The sequence below is a fragment of the Bubalus kerabau genome, chromosome X, assembly GCF_029407905.1.
Source record: "Bubalus kerabau isolate K-KA32 ecotype Philippines breed swamp buffalo chromosome X, PCC_UOA_SB_1v2, whole genome shotgun sequence".
Taxonomy (NCBI): domain Eukaryota; kingdom Metazoa; phylum Chordata; class Mammalia; order Artiodactyla; family Bovidae; genus Bubalus; species Bubalus kerabau.
The window spans coordinates 95404327-95418304 of record NC_073647.1 but is presented as its reverse complement, the minus strand read 5'-3'; the positions used below and the strand labels follow the sequence as shown (position 1 = coordinate 95418304).

The window sequence follows — 13978 nt, the reverse complement described above, 5'->3', positions numbered from 1 at the left end:
ATCCATGCTAATGTTCTGAATTTGCTCTTCAGAACTGAAAGATGACATTGTATACATCTGCCACACTGTTTCAAACAATGCTTCTTTGAAATAGAGCTTACTCTGCATGGGTGTGCATTCAGTAGCAACCCCAAAGTTTCAAACACCTGGCCTCTACTCAGAATGTATTCCATCCAATCCTTTGAGAGAAGACAGCTTTTCTATTTATAAATACAGGTGGTATTGCTATGAGTTACAGTTTTTGGGAAGTTTTCATGCATACTTCATTATTTTAAAGCAAAAGAAAGTCATATGAGAGTGAAATCACCAGATCTTCAGTCTATCCCGAAGGCTAGAGACTTGAGGAGAATCTTAATTGACTCTTTTTATTTTTGCTTTCACATATGTAAGTCTCCTGTTGAATCTCTCTGGTCCACTGTTCCCTCTAATGAAGTCATGTTCTGTGCTCAGGGCAGTAATATCCTCAGAAGCAGATGTCTCCCATAAAGCATGACCTCATTCATTGGAATGGGAAGAGCCAGCAGTAGACTGTTGGGATAAAGTGGAGGGAAGGGCTTTGTTTAAAAATAGTTTTCTTAAATAATGTGTTCAACTTTTTATGAATTTCTATAAAAAGGCAAATGTAATTTGTTGCTGGTTTTTTGTTAGACTTATTCCTCAAATGCAGAAGGGGCAACCACTAGGCCAGAAGAAACAGAGTCCTCACAGAGCATAGACACTTCTCTCCAGTTGTTATAGTGTGACATATTTGTGTATAAAAGGGTGAAACCTGGGCTTTTCCAGATGCTAAATCTAGGCTCTGTATCAGACCCCACTGAATCACAGCCTAGATTTCAGCAAGCATTTTATAACAGCCCTGGAGCTAAAAGGAAATAAACTTAAGTGCCCAAGGAAAGTTACTGACCCAGATGCTCTCAGCAAATTAGGCAAGTGGGAACACTGCTAGAGAAGGAAAGGTAGAGAGAAAGAGTGGACCAATTAGAAAGATGCAGTTTGAAGCAATCCAAACTTGCCCAGGAGGTTGGGCTTTCCAGGTTATTCCTGTTCTAGATATAGAGCAGTTCCTGAGCACTGACTTTAAAAATTATTAGGAATAACTGAAATCTATGATATCCTGCACTCTCTGACAACCTATAACCAGGTCTTATAGTCATAGCCCACATGTTCCAGTGTGCTCCTCGCTTCTGTTTGTATCTATGCAGAAAGTGAGCATCCTAAGGGGAAAAGATCCAAAGAGCACATTTCCTAGAAAAAAAGCAAAGCTTTTTCCACAGACAGCATCACAAGGAAGTATAAGATACTTATCATCTGAGTTCAGTATCTATAATTTGTAAGTTTAATCACTGCATTAAATTGGAAGTGGTCAAACAAGAGATGGCAAGAGTGAACGTTGACATTCTAGGAATCAGCGAACTAAAATGGACTGGACTGGGTGAATTTAACTCAGATGACCATTATATCTACTACTGCAGGCAGGAATCCGTCAGAAGAAATGGAGTAGCCATCATGGTCAACAAAAGAGTTTGAAATGCAGTACTTGGATGCAATCTCAAAAATGACAGATTGATCTCTGTTTCCAAGGCAAACCATTCAATATCACAGTAATGCAAGTCTATGCCCCAACCAGTAACGCTGAAGAAGCTGAAGTTGAACAGTTCTATCCTACAAGACCTTTTAGAATTAACACCCAAAAAAGATGTCCTTTTCATTATAGGGGACTGGAATGCAAAAGTAGGAAGTCAAGAAACACCTGGAGTAACAGGCAAATTTGGCCTTGGAGTACAGAATGAAGCAGGGCAAAGACTAATAGAGTTTTGCCAAGAAAATGCACTGGTCATAGCAAACACCCTCTTCCAACAACACAAGAGAAGACTCTACACATGGACATCACCAGATGGTCAACACTGAAATCAGATTGATTATATTCTTTGCAGCCAAAGATGGAGAAGCTCTATACAGTCAGCAAAAACAAGACCGGGAGCTGACTGTGGCTCAGATCGTGAACTCCTTATTGCCGAATTCAGACTTAAATTGAAGCAAGTAGGGAAAACCACTAGACCATTCATGTATGACCTAAATCAAATCCCTTATGACTATACAGTGGAAGTGAGAAATAGATTTAAGGGACTAGATCTGATAGATAGAGTGCCTGATGAACTATGGACTGAGGTTCTTGACATTGTACAGGAGACAGGGATCAAGACCATCCCCATGGAAAAGAAATGCAAAAAAGCAAAATGGCTGTCTGCGGAGGCCTTACAAATAGCTGGGAAAAGAAGACAAGCGAAAAGCGAAGGAGAAAAGGAAAGATATACCCACTTGAATGCAGAGTTCCAAGGAATCACAAGAAGAGATAAGAAAGCCTTCCTCAGTGATCAATGCAAAGAAATCGAGGAAAACAATAGAATGGGAAAGACTAGAGATCTCTTCAAGAAAATGAGAGATACCAAGGGAACACTTTGTGTAAAGATAGGCTCGATAAAGGACAGAAATGGTATGGACCTAACAGAAGCAGAAGATTTTAAGAAGAGGTGGCAAGAATACACAGAAGAACTGTACAAAAAATATCTTCACGACCCAGATAATCCTGATGGTGTGATCACTGACCTAGAGCCAGACATCCTGAAATGTGAAGTCAAGTGGGCCTTAGAAAGCATCACTACGAACAAAGATAGTGGAGGTGATGGAATTCCAGTGGAGCTATTTCAAATCCTGAAGATGATGCTGTGAAAGTGCTGCACTCAATATGCCAGCAAATTTGGAAAACTCCGCAATGGCCACAGGACTGGAAAAGGTCTGTTTTCATTCGAATCCCTAAGAAAGGCAATGCCAAAGAATGCTCAAACTACCGCACAATTGCACTCATCTCACACGCTAGTAAAGTAATGCTGAAAATTCTCCAAGCCAGGCTTTAGCACTACGTGAACCGTGAACTTCCAGATGTTCAAGCTGGTTTTAGAAAAGGCAGAGGAACCAGAGACCAAATTGCCAATATCCTCTGGATCTTTGAAAAAGCAAGAGAGTTCCAGAAAAACATCTATTTCTGCTTTATTGACTATGCCAAAGCCTTTGACTATGTGGATCACAATAAACTGTGGAAAATTCTGAAAGAGATGGGAATACCAGACCACCTGATCTGCCTCTTGAGAAGTTTGTATGCAGGTCAGGAAGCAACAGTTAGAACTGGACATGGAAAAACAGACTAGTTCCAAATAGGAAAAGGAGTACGTCAAGGCTGTATATTGTCACCCTGCTTATTTAATTTCTATGCAGAGTACATCATGAGAAATGCTGGGCTGGAAGAAGCACAAGCTGGAATCAAGATTGCCGGGAGAAATATCAATAACCTCAGATATGCAGATGACACCACCCTTATGGCAGAAAGTGAAGAGGAACTAAAAAACCTCTTGATGAAGGTAAAAGAGGAGAGTGAAAAAGTTGACTTAACGCTCAACATTCAGAAAACAAAGATCATGGCATCTGGTCCCATCACTTCATGGGAAATAGATGGGGAAACAGTGGAAACAGTGTCAGACTTTATTTTGGGGGGCTCCAAAATCACTGCAGATGGTGACTGCAGCCATGAAACTGAAAGATGCTTACTCCTTGGAAGAAAAGTTATGACCAACCTAGATAGCATATTGAAAAGCAAAGACATTACTTTGCCAACAAAGGTCTGTCTAGTCAAGGCTATGGTTTTTCCAGTGGTCTTGTATGGATGTGAGAGTTGGACTGTGAAGAAAGCTGAGCACCGAAGAATTGATGCTTTTGAACTGTGGTGTTGGAGAAGACTCTTGAGAGTCCCTTGGACTTCAAGGAGATCCAACCAGTCCATTCTGAAGGAGATCAGCCCTGGGTGTTCTTTGGAAGGAATGATACTAAAGCTGAAACTCCAATGCTTTGGCCACCTCATGCGAAGGGTTGACTCACTGGAAAAGACTCTAATGCTGGGAGGGGTTGGAGGCAGGAGGAGAAGGGGACAGCGGAGGATGAGATTTCTGGATGGCATCACAGACTCGATGGACGTGAGTCTGAGTGAACTCCAGGAGTTGGTGATGGACAGGGAGGCCTGGCGTGCTGCAATTCATGGGGTCGCAAAGAGTCGAACACGACTGAGTGACTGAACTGAACTGAACTGAATCACTGCATTCCCATAAGACATCCGTTTCCGTTACAGTTCAGTTCAGTCACTCAGTCATGTCTGACTCTTTGTAACCCCATGCACTGCAGCACACCAGGCTTCCCTGTCCATCACCAACTCCCAGAGTTTACTCAAACTCATGTCCATTGAGTCAGTGATGCCATCCAACCATCTCATCCTCTGTCATCCCCTTCTCCTCCTGCCTTCAGTCTTTCCCAGCATCAGGGTCTTTTCCAAAGAGTCCGTTCTTCGCATCAGGTGGCTAAAGTATGTGAGCTTCAGCTTCAGCATCAGTCTTCCAGTGAGTATTCAGGACTGATTTCCTTTAGGATTGACTGGTTTGATCTCCTTGCTGTCCAAGGGAGTCTCAAGAGTCTTCTCCTTCCATTGTTTCCCCATCTATTTGCCATGAAGTGATGGGACAGGATGCCATGATCTTAGTTTTTTGAATTTGAGTTTTAAGCCAGCTTTTTCACTCTCCTCTTTCACCTTCATCAAGAGGCTCTTCAGTTCCTCTTTGCTTTCTGCCATTTTTCAGTTACAGTTGTATGTTAAAAAGTGAAGGTATGCCAATAGTTCTGTAATATTAATTAATGGTGAAACACACTGAAATTATATTTCTTTCTCCAGCTCCTACAGTAGTTGCTTTGACTGGCAGCTAATACTCTTCCAAAGATCAATTGAAACACATAAGCTGCATAAACCAAATCTTTCCAGGGCAAACCTCCCAGACTTCATTCCTCATGCTCCTTGAGCCCATCTATCCCCTTCCTCCCTCCACACCTCATCTCTCATCCTTCCTTCTTGAGGCAATGACATTGGTACCTTAGATGAAAATACACAGAAAACAAATAAGAAGAGATCAATGGATTTTTTTTCCTAAGTTAGCATGGCTGTGTAAACTCTTACAAAAAAACTGAGACTGTGCATCAATTGTCCTCAAGGAAGTGCTACAAAACAGGACTAGCTGGAAGTGTTTTAAATGAAGGCTCTTGTACATTTTTTTTCCACCAGGGAGAAAAGCCACCAAAAGACATCCTGGGGGGAAAAGGAGTTAGGGCTAAATCAAGATATTAGAAAACAAATATTTCCCATGTTCTTGTTGTTGTTCAGTTGCTAAGTCGTGTCCAACTCATTTTGACCCCATAGACTGCAGCACACCAGGTTTCCCTGTCCTTCACCATCTCCTGGAGTTAGCTCAAACTCATGTCCATTGAGTCAGTGATGCCATCCAACCATCTCATCCTTCTCGTGCCTTCAGTCTTTCCCAACATCATGGTTTTTTCCAATGAGTTGGCTCTTCACATCAGGTGGGCAAAGTATTGGAGCTTCAGCGAAAGTCCTTCCAATGAATATTCAGGATTAATTTCCTTTAGGATTGACTGGTTTGATCTCCTTGCTGTCCAAAGGACTCTCAAGAGTCTTCTCCAACACCACAGTTCGAAAGCATCAGTGCTTCATTGCTTAGCCTTCTTTATGGTCCAACTGACATCCATACATCACCACTGGAAAAACTGTAGCTCTGATTATATGAACCTTTGTCAGCAAAGTAATGTCTCTGCTTTTTAGTACAATGTCTAAGTTTATCATAGCTTTCCTTCCAGGGGTCAAGCATCTTTTAATTTCATGGCTGCAGTCACCATCCACAGTGATTTTGGATCCCAAGAAAATAAAATCTGTCACCGTTTCCACTTTTTCCCCATTTATTTGCCATTAAGTGATGGGTCTAGATGCCATGATCTATAAACCTACAAAGTGAAAAAGGAGAAGAAATACTTATCAATACATTTAGGGAAATTGGTATAACTTTGATAACAAATCCTTCTAAATATCATATTACATTATCAACTCAAAGGATGATCAGCTCAGATAGCATTAGATAAAAATTTAATACCTTTTCCTGATAATTTTTAGTAAACTAGGAATAAAATAAAAGAGTATTTTTTAATACAATAAAGAATTTTTTGGCCTAATATATGGCATAATGCATGCATGAGTGTGTGCTCAGTCGATTCAGTCATGTCTGACTCTTTGCATCCCTATGGACTGTACACCACCATGCTCCTCTATCCATGGGGTTCTCCAGGCAAGAATACTGGAATGGGTTGCACTGCCTTCCTCCAAAGGATCTTCCCAACCCTGGGTTCTAACCCATGGCTCCTGCATCTCCTGCATTGCAGGCACATTCTTTGCTTCTGAGTCATTGGGGAGGTAGCATAGTACTTAAGGGCAAATATATTAGAGGCTTTCTTGCCAAAATCAAATCAACTCAAAGATACTCAATTATAACTGCTGATGTTCAACATTATTTTTTTAGTTCTCTTTTTTAGTTTTTTAAAAAATCTAGCTGCACCACACAACTTGCAGGATCTTAGTTCCCCAACCAGGTATTGAATCTGGGTTCCGTTCAGTGGAACCATGGAATCGTAGCCACTAGACCACCAGGGAGTTTCCTTCAACATTATTGTTGAAGTGCTAGCCAGTGCAATGAGGCAAGAAACTGAAATAAGAAATGTTAACTATTGAACAATTATACAGACTCTTGTTATTTTTACAGAAATAATTCTATAGCTAGAAAACCCAAGATAGTTGATTGAAAAAATAGGACAAGGTACCCAGGTCTTACATTGCCTGTTTCATGTGGTACAAGTGTAATGTGAAACATCTTGTGTTCAAACAACACTTATGAGTTGAATATAATTGAAAGAATTAACTGAAAAGAAAAAAAAAATTTCTACAGGAAGCTATATCCTTCAAGACTATTTCAGAATTTTGCTATGGCTTAGTATTGTCATTCTGAACATCAATTCTTATTAGATTAAAGGTCTTAGTTATTTGAACTTTCTGCTTGCTTGGTTTGGGGATGAATTAAATTTATATGCTTATGAAATTTTGCAGAGAACTTATATTTCTTGAGCGCCTAAGGAATATCTTGCATATACTTTTGTATTATCTTTTATAATCCTTACAACTCTCTAAAGCAAGTAGTAGTATCTTCATTTTGAGGATACAGCCAGGGAAATAAAGCAATTTTCTCAGTGTCAAACAACAGTTAGTAAGTGATAGAACTGGGGCTTGAATGCAATTCTGTGGTTTACTGTTATGTATCCAATATTTCTGCAAAGGAAAAAGTATTTCCTGGAACAAAGTTCTGCAGAATACAATGTATAGAGCGTGGCATGCACGATGGGGGTGGCAATACTGAAAATAGAAAAGGAAGCTAACATTTACCGCATTGATGGATAACCTCTGATGAAGGCAGATAGGTACACACTTCTTGGGAAATAATAAAATTGGGTTCAGTTCAGTTCAGTCACTCAATCATCTCCGACTCTTTGCAACCCCATGAACCGCAGCACACCAGGCGTCCTGTCCATCACCAACTCCCGGAGTCCACCCAAACCCATGTCCATCGAGTTGGTGATGTCATCCAATCATCTCATCCCCTATCGTCCCCTTCTCCTCCTGCCCTCAATCTTTCTCAGCATCAGGGTCTTTTCAAATGAGTCAGCTCTTCGCATCAGGTGGCCTTTAAAGTATTGGAGTTTCAGCTTCAATATCAGTCCTTCCAATGAACACCCAGGACTGATCTCCTTTAGGATGGACTGTTTGGATCTCCTTGCAGTTCAAAAGACTCTCAAGAGTATTCTCCAACACCACAGTTTAAAAGCATCAATTCTTCTGCACTCAGCTTTCTTTATAGTCCAACTCTCACATCCATACATGACCACTGGAAAAACCATAGCCTTGACTAGATGGAACTTTGTTGGCAAAGTAATGTCTCTGCTTTTTAATATGCTGTCTAGGTTAGTCATAACTTTCCTTCCAAGGAGTAAGCATCTTTTAATTTCATGGCTGCAATCACCATCTGCAGTGATTTTCGAGCCCAGAAAAATAAAGTCAGCCACTGTTTCCAGTGTTTCCCCATCTATTTGCCATGAAGTGATGGGACCGGATGCCATGATCTTCGTTTTCTGAATGTTGAGCTTTAAGCCAACTTTTTCTCTCTCCTCTTTCACTTTCATCAAGAGGCTCTTTAGTTCTTCTTCACTTTCTGCCATAAGGGTGGTGTCATCTGCATATCTGAGGTTATTGATATTTCTCCCGGCAATCTTGATTCCAGCTTGTGCTTCCTCCAGCCCAGCATTTCTCATGATGTACTCTGCATAGAAGTTAAATAAGCAGGGTGACAATATACAGCCTTGGCATACTCCTTTTCCTATTTGGAACGAGGCTGTTGTTCCATGTCCAGTTCTAACTGTTGTTTCCAGACGTGAATATAGGTTTCTCAAGTGGCAGGTCAGGTGGACTGGTATTCCCATCTCTTTCAGAATTTTCCACAGTTTATTGTGATCCACACAGTCAAAGGCTTTGGCATAGTCAATAAAGCAGAATTAGATGTTTTTCTTCAACTGTCTTGCTTTTTCGATGATCCAGCGGATGTTGGCAATTTGATCTCTGGTTCCTCTGCCTTTTCTAAAACCAGCTTGAACATCTGGAAGTTCACAGTTCACGTAGTGCTGAAGCCTGGCTTGGAGAATTTTCAGCATTACTTTACTAGCGTGTGAGATAAGTGCAATTGTGCGGTAGTTTGAGCATTCTTTGGCATTGCCTTTCTTTGAGATTGGAATAAAAACGGACCTTTTCCAGTCCTGTGGCCATTGTTGAGTTTTCCAAATTTGCTGGCATATTGAGTGCAGCACTTTCACAGCATCATCTTTCAGGATTTGAAATAACTCAACTGGAATTCCATCACCTCCACTAGCTTTGTTCGTAGTGATGCTTTCTAAGGCCCACTTGACTTCACATTCCAGGATAATTGGCTCTAGGTGAGTGATCATACCATCGTGATTATCTGGGTCATGAAGATCTTTTTTGTGCAGTTCTTCTGTGTATTCTTGCCACCTCTTCTTAATATCTTTTGCTTCTGTTAGGTCCCTACCATTTCTGTCCTTTATTGAGCCCGTCTTTGCATGAAATTGGGTTAGCTCTTCCTACATTAAAATATTGAGCAACACTTTCATCCTAGACAGGTTCTAACATAAATGACCAGAGTGCGCACAAACTGAGCATTGGAAGTCCCCAGTTTGTCTTATTATAAGAAGAATCCAATGTGACTTGGTTGAGCTCTGTCTCTGATTAAAGACACCATAAGCACAGCAGCAGAATATATAGCCATCTTGGACTATTTTGGGACCCAGTCAAGAGTCATGTTGCATAGGTGTGGTTCTCAATGTAACTGCTCTCTGTGGTTTATCTGGTCAACCGTGGTGGCTGCATTCCTCCCCAGTGAAGGGGAACCAGAGGACCACCCACACACTCTTAGCAAGGCTGAGAAAATTACTTCTGGGAATAAACCATCTGTGCTATTGATTGGATTGATTTGCCCACAGGAGGTTAGGATAGCTCTGATGATTTATGTCCCCAGTCCATGGGGTCGCAAAGAGTCGGACGTGAGTGAAGTGACTTAGCATAGAAGTTATGACTTAGCATAACTTAGAAGATGAATTCAATCTGAAGCATGTAGGTTTCAGGAAACAGGAAATGTATTCAAGAGGCAATGTCACAAGATAGTTGGAGACATGGGCTGTGACTTAGAAAGTATGATTCTCCATAAGGGTTGAAGCCCTGGAAATAAATATACTCATGAGAGAGGATATAAGTAGAGAAAAGCAAGAGCATAAAGGCTAACCTTGATATTGATAGTAAGATTTCTCTGTTAACCTAGCTTAAATTTTTACAAAGGCCACATGGTTTCAAAATGGAGAAAAAAAAAAAAAAACAAACTTGACTATTAGAGGCCTCTGTGAAGGGAACTGTGCATGTATCTAAAAGGACCTAGAGGTGTAATGTACTTACACACTGAAAAAAAAAACCTTTAATTGAAGCTCTGCAGCAAAGGTTATCATGCTTTAAGTTGTGTCAACATGTACCGTACAATTAGAGGGACCATCCTATGAAGAGGGCTTGAACACAGGGATAAAGGGTAATGACAAATGCACGTCTTACTTGGTTGGGAAGCATAAACAGTAGAGTTACTATAATAACCATTTCTGGTTTCATTTAACATTTTTATGTATGGTCTGGGTGAGATTTTGCAGTGAAATGTCTAAGTTCTCAGATGATGAATCATTTAGTCCAAACACCCATTCAAAGCTCTCCTATTTGCTGACTGTGTGACCCCTGACAAGTTATTTAACCTCTCCTGTCCTATTTCCTCAACTCTAAAATAATGAAATTGGATACAAACGTCTTAGCTAGAAATTCTATAACTTAGCTTAACTCAGCTCCCTTCTGTATGTCTACAATGAAAACAACACATAATCAAGTTCTTTGGTTGATTAGAGCAACATTACAGAGTGACGATTGTGGGGTCAAGGACCAGAGTAAGCAATTGTCAGAATTATTCACTATACAGAGTTCATTGTAACCAGATTGGCAAAGCACTGTTTCTGCCAGCCATCTGCTGGATCATAAAAATAGCTTTGTTATACAGGACTATCCTTTATAATTGGATTTAACCTGTATCACAGATTTCTTCAGCAATAAATGTATAAATCTCACAGCATTTTAGAGCCAAGGCTCACAAAATTTTAGAGTAAGAGGTCACCTAGTCCTTGTCTATATTTGGCAGAAGGAGAGAGAAATGCAGACAGGTGAAGTGCTTTGCCCAAGGTCAGACAGCTAATAAGTCATAGAGCTATATCTCTAGACAACTAGTCCAGTTCTTTTCTTATACTTGGTTCCTAAAGCGGTCCGAAATATAGCCATTGGAATCCTCAGGCCAGACCTAGTTTGAAGCTGTTTTGGCAGGCCTGTCAGACACAGATGTGGCTAGATAATAATGGTGATAAGAAATGAATGTGATGATTATAGCTGCTATTTCTTGAGTACCTGTATGTTCGAGGCATTGTGCTAAGTACTGTGCATTATCTCACTTAATCCTCCTTACATTTTTTTTTGAGGTAGATATTATAGTCCCAGTTTTCATAAATGAAAACATTCAGAAGTGGAGTAACTTGCTCAAGGTCACACAGGTAGTGAACGTTAGAACTAAAATTCCAACCCAGTTCTGAAAGAATAACAAAGCTCAAGCTTTTTCCACAACCTTAGTATTTACCAAACACTATAATCCAGAACATTAATTCAACAAGAGATAGGTATTTTCAGAAAAAGTTCTGTGGCCAAATGCTGCATTGCATATCCCATTTTGGAGAGTCACACTTCTCATTTGTGTATTCAAAGATGTAAGAACTCTTCGGTGAAGAAACCTGTTTATTTTCCCTTGACCCTATGTTTCCCAAACTCTTTTTGTCCAAAAAATCCTTTTTCTAAGGACATCTGTTAATATCACACAGGACCTTGCACTGCCTGGAATGTAGTGTAAAAAACTGCCTTAGAACACAGTTCATTCCATTCATCTTTCTAATTCTCTTCAGAGACTCTTTGCTCTTAGGCCTGGCTTTTTCATCCTAACCACTAAAGTGACCAAAGACTTGATGTTGCAAAATATTTCTTTAGCAAGAATACACGCTTGTCACTTTGGGAACATCTCTGGTGACATGCAGGAACCTATACTTCATGGAGCTTGAGAGACCATTAAGAGTCTGAAATGTCAGCAGTTAGTGGGACTGTTTTTGTGTTGCCTGACTACAGTAATATTTTCATATTTTTGACAATATTTTCAAGTCTTTCCTAAACCAAACCAGAACTGAGCCAGAAAAGTTTCATAGTTGATCATAACTTAAGTCATGTTTGTGGAGCCTGAGGCCCCAGGCATGAGCCCCTGCTGCAAGGGCTAGAGAGGAAATCCTTGGATGAAGAATGTAAGCCTTCTCACATCGGAAATACTTCAGAGATTGGGATGTGATGGGGTGGGGTGGGAATCAACTTGCACAGCTCTACCTTTTCTTGCCTTTTTGTCATGCTTAGAGCAGATGTTGAAACTGAAATTTGGGCTCTAAACATGGGCATTCCATGTGGTTCTCATTCAAAATTCTCACTCTTCTGTGAAGCTAATGGCTTCCATCTTCTTCAAACGTATTGAACTTCCCACACGTATTTGGGCATTCTCTCTGTTTACAATTCTTATGGTGTGAGATAGAACATGAGGTAAACTCTTAAGGTTACAAGATTTGAAGATACAGACTGTTGAAGGTTGTTTTTCTTTTTGTTTTTTTTTTTCTTAATAAAAATTTCCAATCCTCATCTGCCAGCCATTATCCTTACTTTCCTCTTTATTGCTTATCACTGAAGAAATGTTGGCCATGTCCAGTTGTCTGATATAATTCTCTATATAAAGTGAGGGAGCATGAAAGTGGGGAGCCTACTACCTATATAACCAAAGAATAAGTGAAATTAAATTAACATTTATGGAGAACCTACAATGAGCACATCACTTTCACTTATTTAGGCTGCAAAACAACTGTGTAAATTGATGGGCAATTTTTGATGTTATTGGTATACTTAGCAGATTATGATTCAGTAAAAAGTACAATGAACTTGGAGTCAGGGGACTCTCTGTTCACATCCCAAGTTTACCTTTTCCTATAGTCATTCATTTATTCTTTCAGCAAACATTGTACTGAGCACCTACTATAAAATACATTAGGTACTGGAGATACAGAGATGAGTAAGACATAGCCCTTGCCCTCAAGGAGTTAACAATTTAGTAAGTTAAACAATACATGATCAGAAAACTGTAATTTTATAGATGTAATAGTTTATTATGGGAATACAAAGAATTTGTGGCCTGAGCTGAGTCTTAACAAATGAGCAGGCATTGAGAAAAGGGTGAACTGAAGAAGTGCAGAAGGTACATGAAGGAAGTACAGAGACAAGAGGGAAGGGGGTAGTACAGAGGGTATAGAGCCAGGGCTTGAAGATCCATGTTGAACTACGTGCAGTTTAGTGTTGCTTTTAAACTTGTGGATATTTTATAAAAATGTTTGTAGTTAATAGACTATGTTTTAGAGCAGTTTTAGGTTTATAGGAACATTTAGCACAAACAGTTCCCATATACTCTCTTTCCCCCAACCCTGGCAACCACTTATCTTTTAATTAATTGTCGCCACAGTTTTGTCTTTTCCAGAATGTCATACAATTGGAATCATGAAGTAGGTAGCTTTTTCAGGCTGGCCTCTTTCACTTAGCAATGTGCACTTAAAGTTTCTCCATGTCTTTGTGTGGCTTTATAGCTTATTTCTTTGTACTGCTAAATAATATTCCACTGTATGGAGGGACCAGTTTGTTTATCCATTCACCTATTAAATGATATTTTAGTTGCTTCCCAGTTTTGGAATCATGGATAAAGCTGCTATAAACATTCATATGCAGGTTTTGTTTGAATATAAGTTTCAACAATTTGCAACAAAACCTAGAAGTGTGGTTACTGGGTTGTGTAAAAGTGTTAACTTGCTCAGTTGTGTCCAACTCTTTGCAAGGCTATGGACTGTAGCCCGCCAGGCTCCTCTGTCCATAGGATTCTCCAGGCAAGAATACTGGAGTGGATAGCCATTCCCTTTTTCAGGGGATCTTCCCGACCCAGGGATCCAACCTTGGTCTCCTGCATTCCAGGCAGATTCTCTACTGTCTGAGTCACCAGGGAAGCCCCACTGGATTGTGTGGTAAGACTATTTTAACTTTGTAAGAAATTGCCAAACTTTCTTTCAGGGTGCCTATACTATTTTGCATTCCCACCTGCACTGAATGAGATTCCTGTTGCCCTACATCCCTGTCAGCATTTAGTATTGTCAGTGTTTTGTATTTTAGCAATTCTAGTAGATGTGCAGTGCTAGCTCATTGGCTTGATTTGCATTTCCCTAATGACTTTAGCTG

The 13978-nt window shown here is 40.1% G+C and overlaps 1 protein-coding gene across 4 annotated transcripts in view; it reads left to right on the top strand.

Annotated features, from left to right (window-relative positions):
- Positions 1–13978, top strand: part of EDA (ectodysplasin A) — a 481432-nt gene that overhangs the window by 426914 nt on the left and 40540 nt on the right. The gene's annotated exons all lie outside the window — the stretch shown is intronic.